Source organism: Eublepharis macularius, chromosome 6 (assembly GCF_028583425.1).
Source record: "Eublepharis macularius isolate TG4126 chromosome 6, MPM_Emac_v1.0, whole genome shotgun sequence".
NCBI classification, from domain to species: domain Eukaryota; kingdom Metazoa; phylum Chordata; class Lepidosauria; order Squamata; family Eublepharidae; genus Eublepharis; species Eublepharis macularius.
The window spans coordinates 45,124,476-45,138,023 of record NC_072795.1 but is presented as its reverse complement, the minus strand read 5'-3'; the positions used below and the strand labels follow the sequence as shown (position 1 = coordinate 45,138,023).

The following is a 13,548-nucleotide window of genomic DNA, read 5'->3' as shown; positions in this document are numbered from 1 at the left end:
TTTGTGTTCAGCAGAAGCTATTAATAAAGGTGTGGAGAGAGAGAGAGGTCTCTGTATACTCCTTTTCTATATTCAGCTCTACACCTAATTCAAACGAGCTCTACAATGAAAATAGAAATTTAATTACTTCTTCACACAAGCATCTCCCTTGAGCTTCCTCCAAGCTTTTTTGTGAATGACTAACAGAGCAGATGCTGCAAACAAAGCTGGCAGTCTCATCTTGCTGGCCTGTTAAAAGCAGTGACTCATCAGTATATGACGTCAAACTTCTGAAAAGAAAGAGAAGGTTTAAAACAAGTATCACCAACTAAGAACCTCAACTTCCTCCTAAGCAAGCAAGTAGCTTTGGCCAGGTGCTAGTGACTTTGTTGGCTTGGGAAACTGATCAGAGAAGGAAAATTCCATTGTGAGAAGAGCTGAATCATAAACAAAGGAGGCTTCAAATTTTAGGGGAAGTGACAACAGCTGAATGCATGAATGGTACAAACACCTGCTTTTTCATGCTTCCAGTGTCTGAGAGGATAGAACTCAGGAAACTTCTTGATCAACTTAAAGCCATAGCCACGTGGCACACACCCATCACAATCCAGAGGAGTTAGCCGTGTTAGTCTGTAGTAGCAAAATCAAAAAGAGTCCAGCAGCACCTTTAGGACTATCCAATTTTATTGTAGCATAAGCTTTCAAGAATCACAGTTCTCTTCGTCAGATGCATCTGACGAAGAGAACTGTGATTCTCGAAAGCTTATGCTACAATAAAATTGGTTAGTCTTAACGGTGCCGCTGGACTCTTTTTGATTTTACCCATCACAATGCTTCAGTGCACGGTATGATTACAGAGAGCCAGTTTGGTGTAGTGATTAAGAGCGGCAGGACACTAATCTGGAGAACCAGGTTTGATTCCTCATTCGTCCGCTTGAAGCCAGCTGGGTAACCTTGGGTCAGTCACAGCTCTCCACAGCTCTCTCAGCCCCACCTGCCTCACAGGGTGATTGTTGTAGGGATATTAATAATAATAACATACTTTGTAAACCACTCTGAGTGGGTGTTAAGTTGTCCTGAAGGGCGGTATATAAAGTGAATGTTATTGTTGTTATTAAAAAAAGATCCCAGGAGAAGGCAAGCATATTTTTCTCAGGACATGTGGGTAGCAAGGTGCTTGCTATGCAAAACACACAATCTATGCTATCCTAGTCTGCCAGTTGAGTTGCCAACGAGTAAATTACCTAGAAAGATTAAAGAGGTGAGATGCCTTTTGAATGCATGGCATCCATTTAAGTAGTATGTAGGCACAGGTTTGGGAAATGCTTCTTTTCTGCTTGCAAAAGGTGTTTACAACTGTGGAACAGTGGAGGCAACTTTCAGCAGTTTCACCTTCAGGTTGCAGATCCCCACTTCACCACCTCCCTATGCTGTTTCCAAGGTACATTGAATAGCAGGGGCAGAATTTCAGCATGGGGCAGCACTGCATGTTGTGTTCTCTGATCATATTAGGTAGGAGGATCCCATATGAGAAATGCTAATATTCCATGCCAGGTGGAGTTGCCCTATTTCCAGATGGGGTTTCAAAGAAATTAATGGGGAAAAAAGCAGCAATTCCATCATAAATAGCAGGCACTTCTGTAATCCTTTCTTATAAATCATTACCATCAAACTCATATATAATGTGAATACAAGCTGTTATTTTTTAAGTCAGAAATGTTTACCTATGTTTACCGCTTTGCTTAGAAGATATTTTTTCTGTCAGCCCCTTTAAGATTCCTGCCCCTCTCACGGTTATATTAGCTGAAGGGAGATTGCTCAGGGTGATGAGAATGACAAATTCACAGGGGGGAAATCTTAGGTAAGCAAAGCTGGATAGATCAGATAAATGGACTTTGGGATCTTACAGTTTGGGGGGACAGAGGAGACAACTACTTTTTTTAATTAACCCAAAGCTTTTCTTATAAAAATAATACAAATTAAAAAGCCTAGGTTTTTAAAAAAATTATTAGGTAGAACAAATTTTATGTTGCTGGTATGACAGGAGGACACCCACTGACCCTGGCTCAGTTACAGCCCTGCACAAATACTATGTATGCTGTTAACTTTTAAAGAGATTCTCTTTCCTTACGCTATTTGAAATAACCAGTCTTGCTTCCTGAAAATGTTCTATTGCTCCCTTATTGGCAGTTGGGATAGAATTCTGGATGATTAGCCCCCACCAGGGCTTTTTTTCTGGGAAAAGAGGTGGTGGAACTCAGTGGGTTGCCCTTGGAGAAAATGGTTGCATGGCTGGTGGCCCCACCCCCTGATCTCCAGACAGGAGGGAGTTTAGATTACCCTCCGCGCCACCGAGCAGCGCAGAGGGCAATCTAGACTCCCCTCTGTCTGGAGATCAGGGGGCGGGGCCACCAGCCATGTGACCATTTTCAAGAGGTTCCAGAACTCCGTTCCACCATATTCCAGCTGAAAAAAAGCCCTGGCCCCCACCCCAATTAAATTGTTAATAAATTTTTGGTGTATGCAGGAAGGAAAAAGACAATGGTGAAGTTAAAAAGAGGATAATCGGTGTGTGAATTTAATTTGTTCCATTTATAAATAAAAAGTTCCAAATAATAAACTGGAAATTTTGTGCTCCAGTCTCAATCTACTTATTGTTATTCATCTGGCAGAATTTAAATCATCATTTCAGTTCCTTGACAAATTATCTGATATGGTCAGTGATTAATAAGGATATTACAACTGGGCAATTAGAACATGCAACAAAGGCTGAGATGCATACTTCGCCAGAAAATGAAAAAGAAACTGTTCAACAAATTTTAAAACATGAAGGCATGACTTTTGACTTGCCAACCTCTTGGTGAGGCCTGGTGATCTCCTGGAATTACAACTGATCTCCAGGTTACAAAGATAAGTACCTCTTGAGAAAACAACAGCTTTGGAGGATGGACTCTATGGCATTAGAGCTCAGTTAAGTCACTACCCTCCCCATACCACACCCTCCCCAGGCTCCACCCCAAATCTCCAGTAATTTCCCAGCCTGGAGGTGGTAACCCTACTTGTCTTTCATGTTTGCATTGTGTCAGAAATTGAGCCAAGGTTTTAATGTTCCAGGGGTTCACTGAATCATTATTGTATTATGTGTTTACAAGCAGGGGATCTGAAAGAACTTTTAGGGAACATCTCATTTTCCTGTTTCCCTTTCTTCACTTTTCCATCTTTCTCCCTTTTTCTTGCTTCCTTTTTTTCTTCTCACCCATCAGCAAACCTATCTTTTTCTGTGTCCCTGTCTTCAGCTTTCCTTTCTCGCCTCCCCCAGCAACTCTCTCCAGGTAAAGTCTGGCCTTGTTGTGCAGTAGTCATTGCCAGGCCCAGTTGTGATGTTGCCTCTACTGGTGCCAGGCCCAGTAGTGCAGTGGCTGCTGCTGCTAGGCCAGACCCAGTTGCATGGTGGCTGCCTCCAGGCCAAGCCCAGTTCTGTAGGAGTGCCATCACCAGCCCAGGCCATGGTCTGTTGAGCAGTGGCCACTGTCAGGCTATGTTAAATTGTGTGGTGGTTGCTACCACCAGGCCTGGTCCAGTTGCATGGGAGCAACTGCTGCTAGTTGCAGCACTGCCATTGGCATTACACTATCACCAGAGATGTGCTGAAGTCACTCCCCAGGCACCAGGAAGTAACATCAGTAGATCCCCAGAATACTCTGGTATTTCTTTAAAACAAGCAGGGGTAGTTCTTTTAGTAGTTCTTTTAGAACTACCAGAACATCCCTTGCCACTTTCATTTTAAACCAGGTGACACCAGTGCTTTAGTGCAACACAAGCTCCAAGCTTCCCCCTCTTTCCCTTACCCAATTTCTCGCACCAATGCCTGAGCACAGGCAGGCATTGAAACCAATCACCAGGTGACCTCCCACCATAAGTGGGCACCTGGCAATCCTCATCCCTTGTTATATTTTTCTGATCTATTAATCCACATTCTGTGTCCCAGTTAAAAATTAGATATATATTACAGATACAGTATGGAGTTTTAAAGATAGCATAAGAGTATAGGAAATTCTGCCATACACAGCTTCTAAAGGTACCAGAACTCCACCTCTTCCCAAAAAAGAATTTTTAATTGAAAATTAATAAAACAACCTAAGACAAACTCAGAAGATCACACAGTTACAGTTTAATACCCTTAACAATTCTTTCTAGTCCATTTTATCCTACCAAAGATTCAAAGTCGCATTCATGGTTCTCTCTTCCCCATTTTTACTTTATAGTGGGTCAGTAGATTAGGCTAAATTACTGTGTTTGGCCCCAAGATCTCCAACCAAGCTTCATGGTAGTGTGTGGGATTTAAACCTAGGTCTCTCGCATCCAAGGCTGTTTCCACACGCTGTTAAAGAGACAGCCCACTCACTGAACTCTGACCTTTTTTTTTCACTCACTCCATACGTCTCCGATTTCAAAGTGGAAGTAGGCAGTTTGGCTTCCAGTTTTTCAGCATCTTTTCTGAGAATGGTATTTCCCACACTTTCCTGTGCCAGCTGAAAGAAGCTGAAAAAACAGAAGCCAAACTGCCTGCTTCCACTTTGAAATCGGAGATGTATGGAGTGAGTGGGAAAAAAGGTCAGAGTTCAGTAAGTGGGCTGTCTCTTTAACAGCATGTGGAAATGGCCCAAGTCTGACATGCTAACCATAGCATCACACACGCTGTCTCAAGTCCAAGCAAGCATTTTGTCCCTTTGTAGTTCCGATTCAATAAAACCATACTTGCAAGCATGAGCACTTATAGGCATAAAGAATCTCAGTTTAGTGGAGTACTTCTTACTCCACCATTATCATCATTAAATGGGGATTAAATTCCTGGTTATCAGATCCAATTTCTATTGGAATTTTATACATGATCCCTATTAAATCTGTTTTTTCAAAGATTTGCTTTTCAAATTTCTCAGGTGATTTTCTTGGAGTACTACATGTGAAAAGGATCTAGAGGTCTTAGGAGACTTTATGTTGAACATGAGTCAACATTGTGGCAGCTTAAAAGATAAAGTGATTTTGAGCTGTGTCAATAGACGTACGGTGTTCAGATCACATGATCACTTTGCTTAGACCTCTTTTGGAGTAGTGTGTTCACTTTTGGGCACTGCGGTGTAAGGATGTTTACAAGCTGGAAAGTGTTCAAAAGATGGTTGAGGGGTCTGGAGACCAAGTCCTATGAGAAAAGATTGAAGGAGTTGGATGTGTGTAGTCTGGAGAGGAGGCAACTGAAAGGTGATATGATAGTCCTCTTCAAATATTTGAAGGGTTGTCACATAGAGGATGGAGCAGAGTTGTTTTTTGTTTCCTCAGGGGGTTGGACCAGAACCTAATCATTAGGAAGAACTTCTTGAAGTTCCTTAGTGGAACAGGCTTCCTTGAGAGGTGGTGGGCTGTTTTCGGAGGTTTTTAAGCAGAGGCTAGATAACCATCTGTCAGCAATGTTCATTCTGTGACTCAGTATGAACTTAGATTGTGAGAGGGAGGGCAAGAAGGGGTGAGCCAGAGCTCTCATGACCCTTTCTTATGTGCTCAGGATTATGCCAATTGCCACTTTGGAGTAAGCAAGTAATTTTCCTCCAAGCAAGATTGGCCAGGGATCCAGGAGGGTTTTTGCCTTCATTTGGGCATTTGAGCAGGGGTTATTGGGGAGGGGCAGGTAGCTGTGAATATTCTGCATTATATAGGAGTTGGACTAGATGACCTTTGGGAGTTCCTTCCAGTTCTATGTTTCTATGGTTCTATAATGTCTCAACTTAAAAAAAATAGAAAGAGGAGAAATCTATTCCCTTTTTTGTCCAATGATTGTTCATTATAATTGTTTTAAATTTTTGGCTTTCTGATTAGTAATCAATTTATTCATGTGAGCTAAAGTAACTATAATGCCATCCTGGTTAATATGTCTCAAATAAGATAAAGAGACAAGTGATGAAAGAGAATAAATGCCAATTTAAATGTGTTCTTTCCTCTTAACACATTTAGAAAGCTAACGTATTTATCATTATCAAGCGTGTTCTGTTCTGAAGATAATAACGTGACGTTCAAAGGAGTTTTCAGATATATCCTTGTTCAAATCATGTCCATTAAATATCCCCTTCAGAAACCTATTGTGACAATAAGTATAATTGACAAGCATAATAATACTGTGCAAAAGAAGAGAGAGCTCAACTGTCTTCTCTAAAACATTTTTGAAGTTTATGTCTTACAACCCCTAGCTGCTTATTTTCCCAAACAAAAGCTAATACCATATGTGATAAAATAACTTCTCAACCTGCTGGTAACCTTTGTAAATTCACAGCTTTAGTGTGAAATGTCTAATCCGCCTTCTGTTTATGTTCAAAGGTTAGCCGAAAACTGCCTCTCCAGGTAAGACTAGCTGTTGTGAAACCATGGGGGGAAAGCAATTGATATGTAGATTCGGGCTTCTCTGAGAGGCAGCTGAATGTCACATCCACAGCAAAAAAAAAAATTAAAAAATCCAGATGCTTTTGGCAAAGGAAACCATTAGAGTCTTCTGGAAAATTTCAGCATGTGCTTGGGAAGAATTTGATTAAAAATAAAGGAGGAGTGTTTCCTTTGTTCAAATCAGAATGAGCAGAAACTTTGGGGATGATAAAAGGGAAATTCCATAATGGACCTGATGAAAGAAAACCAGTTACTATGAAGAAGCTCTACATAGCTACATAGCTATGGGGTATATAGCTACAAAGGTATACAACTTAGGAATTAACCTTTTCCCATCTTTAGGACATATTTACAGTATAAGAAAAGAGGATGCAGGCATTTCATTTTTTTATTTTCTTCCTCCACTCAATTCTTGTAAGTAGATATTTACTGCCAGTAAAGTATGAAGCAGCAGTTACTTTTATGTGCTAAGTAAGGACTGAAAATAGCCTACTTAATCCATGCTCACAAAGGAATTAATAGATGGGGGGACATTCTCTTTTTGGACATCAAATTGCCAAAACTGGCTGGAGTCCCAGAAATGTCCCTATACTAGGGTTGCCAGCCTATAGCTTGCAAACAGCAGGAGATGGGGGATGGGACCACTGCCATTGCACATGATGTAAAACCATAGAGTTTCTGGAGATTCCTAGATCAACATGATGTCATTTCTGTGTTTTCCATGGAAGTGAGATCACATCAAGTGCAGCCAGTGATGATTTTTTTTAAAAAAAAAAATTCTCTTGCTGCCTGAAGAAGCAGTGGCAAGAAGATCAAGTTACCAGTGGGAGGTCTTCCATTTGGCAACCTCAGTAAATGCTCTCAGTAAATGCTCAATATAATGCTAAATGACAGAGAAAGAATATATTCTAGAGGTCAGGAAGTCTCCATTCCATATTCCTTAAGTGTTTGTATTGTTTCACAGTAATGTCTGTTTTTAAAAGAGAAAGGGATTCATGTCATGGCCCTGCTCATTACTAACCTCAGCAGTCTGCAGCACGGATTTAGGACACTGAGAGTGTCCTCCAACATCTGTTCTCTAACAAAGGGAAAGGGCAGGACACATCTGAGTTCACATCCTAAGCTATACAGGATACATTGTGGAGAGAAGTGATGAAGGACAAAAGCTGCTGGGATGAATTGCAGCAGGCAGTGAGGATGAATCTTATTCATGTAGTGGAAGGGTGGCCACATAGGAGAATGCTAAGCAAAGTGATTAACAGTGCAATTCTAACCAAGGTTTTAGCCCATAGCTTTAGAAGCGTGTAACTCCGCCTAGGTTTGTGCTGTAAAATTGCTTTGGAACGATCAACACAATGGTCTAAAATCTGTGCAGGGTTGATTCTAGCCCTGACTATTCCTTCTGTTTTGCTTTATCTTAATTTCCCCTTGGTGGGATTTTGACCCTCTCTCTCAATTGCTTTGAGATGCTTATATTCTGGCTCACAAATATGCTTGAGGTTGTACAGTGAGCCTCTTGTGTTCTGCTGAGCTAGAAATAAGATGCAGCCCAGGATGCCTTCAGCAGAAATTGGGCTGCTCTTGCTATTTTGTGCTAGACGCCTGGATCTCTACCTTTCAGAGGACGAGGACCCCTTTTTAACATCTAACAATTTTGCTAAACCTCCCCCCACATGATAGTAGTTGTACTATTAGTACTATCAGTATCCGTTGACTGAGGAAATACAAAATGACAAAAAGATCAAACTGACAATGCTTAGTACACATATGATTCACAGACCCTGCACAAACACTCTGCAGTCCCCCCCAATGGTCCCTGGACCCCAAGCTGGAAACTTCCATGCTAGACTAAGTCTATGGTATTCTTCATTAATATCTGTAGGAAACACAGCCCACATTTGCACCAACTAATTGCAAGGGAACGCATAACCAGTACACTGATACCAACCTACTCTCCTGGCTTTCCGCAAACAATGCAAAACTTAATTATTCAAAAAGGCTTTTTGCTCGAATGTGAAGGATGTATTGTAGGGATGGGTCTCAGATGCTTCGCTAATGAGTTAGGGACCATAGACTTCACCACTATGTTGCCTTACATATTATCTGCTTTTAATATGTACTCCTACATGCTACCTGTGCTTTATGTTGTCTAATGTCAATCCTAGAAGTGATTATGTTCTGTTCCAGTATTTTCTTCTACTTTGTATTGGATTCTTGCTAACGCTATGTCTTTTAAATTTGTATCTATTTACCCTATGGCATTGTTTATGGAAATGTCCTTGACACTATATGGAAATGTACTTGATTCTGTATGGAAATGATATACTGTATGGAAATGTACTTGATACTGATTGTACTAAGCTCATACTCATACTCAGTGAGAAAAGTGGACTATAAATGACATACATACATACATACATACATACATACATACATACATACATACATACATACATACATACATACATACATACATACATACATACATACATACATACATACATACATATGAATGCATCGTGCTTAGATTTCATTCTTGAAGTCAATATTAAATCTAAGAGATGCTATAATGGGGAGGGAGGGAGAGAGGGGGAGAGAGAGTGAGAGAGAAAGAAAGAAGCTTGCCCTTTGCTAGAACTTCTGTTGCCTGACATCTATGATATTTTATCCCCAGTCTTCAGTGATATGAAATCAAAAGTATATATGCTCTGTTCAAGCCCCATTCTTTCTCTGTGTGTAGCAATAAAATCTAGGCTGCTTTTCCCTCTGGCAATAATTCTCAAGTAGAAAGTTTTCTCCTTTATTTCTCTTAGAAATATAGCACAACATAGTACTGGAAGAGAGAAGGAAAGTTATTATAAAGGCAACCTTGCTTATTTTCAGCTCCATGAAAATTGCAGTGCAGGAAACAAGATTTACCAAAGCCATTCTCTTTGCAGGGATATGCCAAATATTTGTGGATCAATCTGAAAAGAGGAAGCACTACACCAAAATCAAGCAGGATGTCAATCTGTGGGAGAAAGCTAAAGAGTCTGGGTCTTTTCTGTTTAGAAGAAAGATAGCTAAGAGTGGACATGAAAGAGAATTATAAAATGATGCATGTAACAGAAAAAATAGACAGAAAAAAGCCTCCGTCTTATAAGATTAGAATTCATTGGGACCTAGTGTGCAAGATGCCTGTTAGATTCAAGACAGACAAAAGAAAATATTTCTTCACATGGTGTGTTATTACTTTGTGGAACTCATTTCACATGATGTTGTAATGACCACTGGTTTACATGACTTTAAAAGTAAATTAGGCAAATTCATGGAGAATAGGTCCTTTAATGGTTTTTTGCTATGATAAGTAAATGGAACCTCCATGTTCAGAAGCAGTATACCTCAGCATATTAAGTGCTAGGAGGTGATAACAGCAGGGCCGAATCTACGGTTGCCGGCGCCCAGGGCAGCCAAAGATTGGCCACATGTGTGCGCTCCCAGCACTGTGATGACATCACTTCCATGATGTCATCACGCAGGGCGGCGCGTACCGCCCCGCGGCAAGCCAGCTGTCCTGGTGCACAGTGGAGCTGGCGGTGGCAGTGCAAGTGGCTGGGAGGCCACCCGTGCTATTTGCCTTCCCTGCAGGACAGGGGGTGGCTGGCTTGCTGCATGATCCTGTCCTGCGGGGCAGGCGAATGGTGCGGGCGGCCTCCCAGCTGCTGCCTTTTGCCTGCCCCGCAGGACAGGGGGCATGTGGCAAGCATGCCCCCTATCCTGCCACCTGCACGCTCCTGGTGCTGGCAGCTGCACCCGGCGCCCCCTCTTTGGTGGTGCCGGGGACAGACTACCACCCCTGCCCCCCCCCCATCGATCCGGCCCTGGATAACAGGGAGAGGATTTGGCCTCCATGCCCTGCATACAAGCCTTACTGGGAAGAGAAAGCCACCCTCCTGTTCCTCTTCCCACCACTGCCCCCTCGCCAAGCAAGGGGCAAGAGAAGGAAGAAAGTGTGCGGCTGGCTGGAGGTGACGCAAAGGAGCAGCCTGCTGGTCTATATAGACCTGCTGAACCAGCAGGATTTTATTGGTTTTGTGGTCATTTGTTTATTTATTTAGGATATTGCTTCTTCAGAGTAAAACAGCATAATATAAAAACAAGCTGTTAACAAAAAATTATAAACAAGCCATTGATCATCAATAACATAAAAACTGTCCATTAAATAGAATAGGCCATTTAAAAAAACTGGTAAGATAAACCCCCTAATTAAAAGCCCGAGTAAAAAAGATGTATTTTGTTTTGAGTACATGCTGAAGGTCACATAGCATAGTGGCACTGATCATATTAATGCTCTACAAATGGGGTTGCCAGCTTTAGCCTGAGAAATTCTGGAGATTTGGGGGTGATGCCTGTAGAGAGGGGTATTTGGGAAGAGTTTTCAACTAGCATCTATAATATATAGAGATTCTGCCCTTTAAACTTGCCATTTTCTCCAGGGGAATGGATCTTTGCAGGCTAGAGGATCAGTTCTAATTCCAGGGGAACTCCAAGCCCCTCCTGGAAGTTGGCAACCCCACCTACAAATAGAATTGGCAAGTTGTAAAATAGACAGCTCAAGACATTCTTTACTCAGCAAGTAATTAAATTGTAGAATAATAAACTGCTAGTGGGCGTAGTAATAGCCACTAGTATAGATTGTTTTTTTTAAAGAATTTTTATTGGATGGGTTTACAAACATAAACATAAAAATCATTATCATTTTCCACCCCATTGCATTTTCCCCATTCTTCCCCCCCTTTTCTAGTGACTCCCAACAGTTTTCCATACCCAACTTAATCTAAAGAATATATCATATAGATTCTTAAAGTCTATAATAATATATATAATATATATCTATATAATACATACTAATCTAATCTATTTACTTGTATTAACTATCTTAATAGCCACTAGTATAGATTGTTTTAAAGTGGATTAGTTAGATTCATGGAAGAGAGGTCCCACGATAGAGCCATGATGACAGATTCAAAGTCAGTAAACCTCTAAATACTAGCACTAGGAGCAGGGCTCATTTTGAGGGGGAATGTGCCGGAATGCAGTTCCAGCAGTTCTCCCAAGAGATCCGTGTCAGGTGGCCCCGCCCACCTGATTTCCGGCCACTTTGGGCCCATTTCAGCTTGGACTGGGGCCAAAATACCCCGGATCGGGCCTCTGACAGGCGGTGGATCACTCTCCTGCTCAGCAGCGGCTTGATCTTGACCATTTGGGGCCCCTTTTCCACCATTTTCAGCCCCTCTTTTTTGGCCCAATTTCGGCCCTGAATGGCCAGGATAGGGTACAAAACAGCCAGATTAGTTGATGTCAGGGGGTGTGGCATATGCAAATGAGTTCCTGCAGCTCTTTTTCTAGGAGTTGATCCCTGACTAGGAGACAACATCAGAGGAAGGCCTTAGCTTCTATGTCCTCTCCAGGGAAACTGGTTAGCCAGACACTTTCTGCCAGAGGAAGAGCCCCTTGTTCTGCTGCAACTGCACACTGGTGAGCAAAAATGGCCTCGGCATTGGTTTGGGTCAGGTTGCAATTTTCACTGATGGAAGGGGATTTCTTTCATGGCCATCAACAAAGACTGCTTTCATACTGTACATGAAACTGACAAACAAAATCAGCCGTTCCTGTATCAAGCTGTCGAACACAGAGGGAAACCACACCCACCGGAAACAGGTTGACAATTAATAGAAAATTTGTAATTATTAAGTGCAATTGAAAGTGCAAAGTGCTACTAATTCATAAATACTTCCATAAATCCATTCATAAATACAGTGTCTCCTGTATTTATGAATGGATTTATGGAAGTATTTATGAATTAGTAGCACTTTGCACTTTCAATTGCACTTAATAATTACAAATTTTCTATTAATTGTCAACCTGTTTCCTGTGGGTGTGGTTTCATACTATACATGGCAGCCTCAGGTGTCCACCCATGTCATTTGTCCAAAGCATGCATCTGTCTATTGCAATGATTATTGTAGGTATCCTCTACTTTTTACTGCATAGTCCTATGCCTTGTAATTCACTTTTTGTATTGTTTATAATATAGTTTGTTGTTCTCGTTCACTAGTTCCGTAATCCAAATCCCAAGAACACATTAAGATGCCTTGTACCAAATCAGACCCTTGGTACATCAAGGTTAGTTTTGTCTACTCTGACTGGCAGTGGCTTTCCAGTGTCCAAGGTCACGTCACCTACTACCTGGTCCTTTCAACTGGAGATGCCAGGGATTGAACCTGGGATCTTCTGCATGCAAGGCAGATGCTCTACCACTGAGCTATGGCCCATCCCTGTCCAATTGAGTTGTTCATTAGTTATCTTATGCTTTCTGATTGCACTGTTTTATACCCTGTAATTCACCTTGAGATCCAGCAGGAAATGCAGAGAATAAATAAAATAAAGAGTAATGCTAAACATAATTCTAAATTCATTGAAATGAATGGGATTAGGAAGGTGTAACTCTGTTTAGGATTGCATTGCTGTCATCTTTGCTTTTGCAGCGCTGGTCTCCTCCTCAATAGGGGCTGTGTTTTTCAAGCATTCTGAAGATTAGGCACTGCACTTCTATGTCTCATCATCACGCATTTAAGACAAAATAGTTCTGGCACTTAGAAGAATTGGAGTAAGAGTTTAACATTCACTTCCTCAATTTCAGCCTAAGAAACAGATCGAGGAAGACTGTTGAATACTCCAAGCAGAAGCTGTTCCAGCAACCATCAGGCAAGACAGAATCAAATTGAAAAATATCTTCCTGATCCAAATGAATTATACATTCCCTCATTAGAAGAAAATTCTGCTTAGATGAAAAGGAGCTGAAAACATGACCCCAGACATTTCAGCTGCTGCAGTGAGAGGTTGTTCCTTTAAGGCGAACTGTTCTCCCACCCACATGGGACTAATTGGCTGCCTTCCCAGTTGTGGGGCTGGATCAGATGGCTGGTTGCAACCAGCAAGAAGTCAAAGTTGGAATTTCAGTAGAAAGTTGCAAAGCAGGAAAGGGTTCTTCTTGTTTTCTGCAACCTCAGATGAGCCCTGGAACAGTTTGATTAGGAGTTTTGTGTTTGAAACTTGAGAAGGGGCCATAACTCAATGGTAGAGCACTTGGTGTTCCTG

The 13,548-nt window shown here is 41.5% G+C and overlaps 1 non-coding gene across 1 annotated transcript; it reads right to left on the bottom strand.

Moving 5' to 3' along the window:
- Positions 1-12,650: 12,650 nt before the first annotated feature.
- TRNAA-UGC (transfer RNA alanine (anticodon UGC)) lies at positions 12,651-12,727 on the bottom strand. Its single transcript has one exon. It is a non-coding gene; the product is annotated as a tRNA-Ala (tRNA).
- Positions 12,728-13,548: the final 821 nt, after the last annotated feature.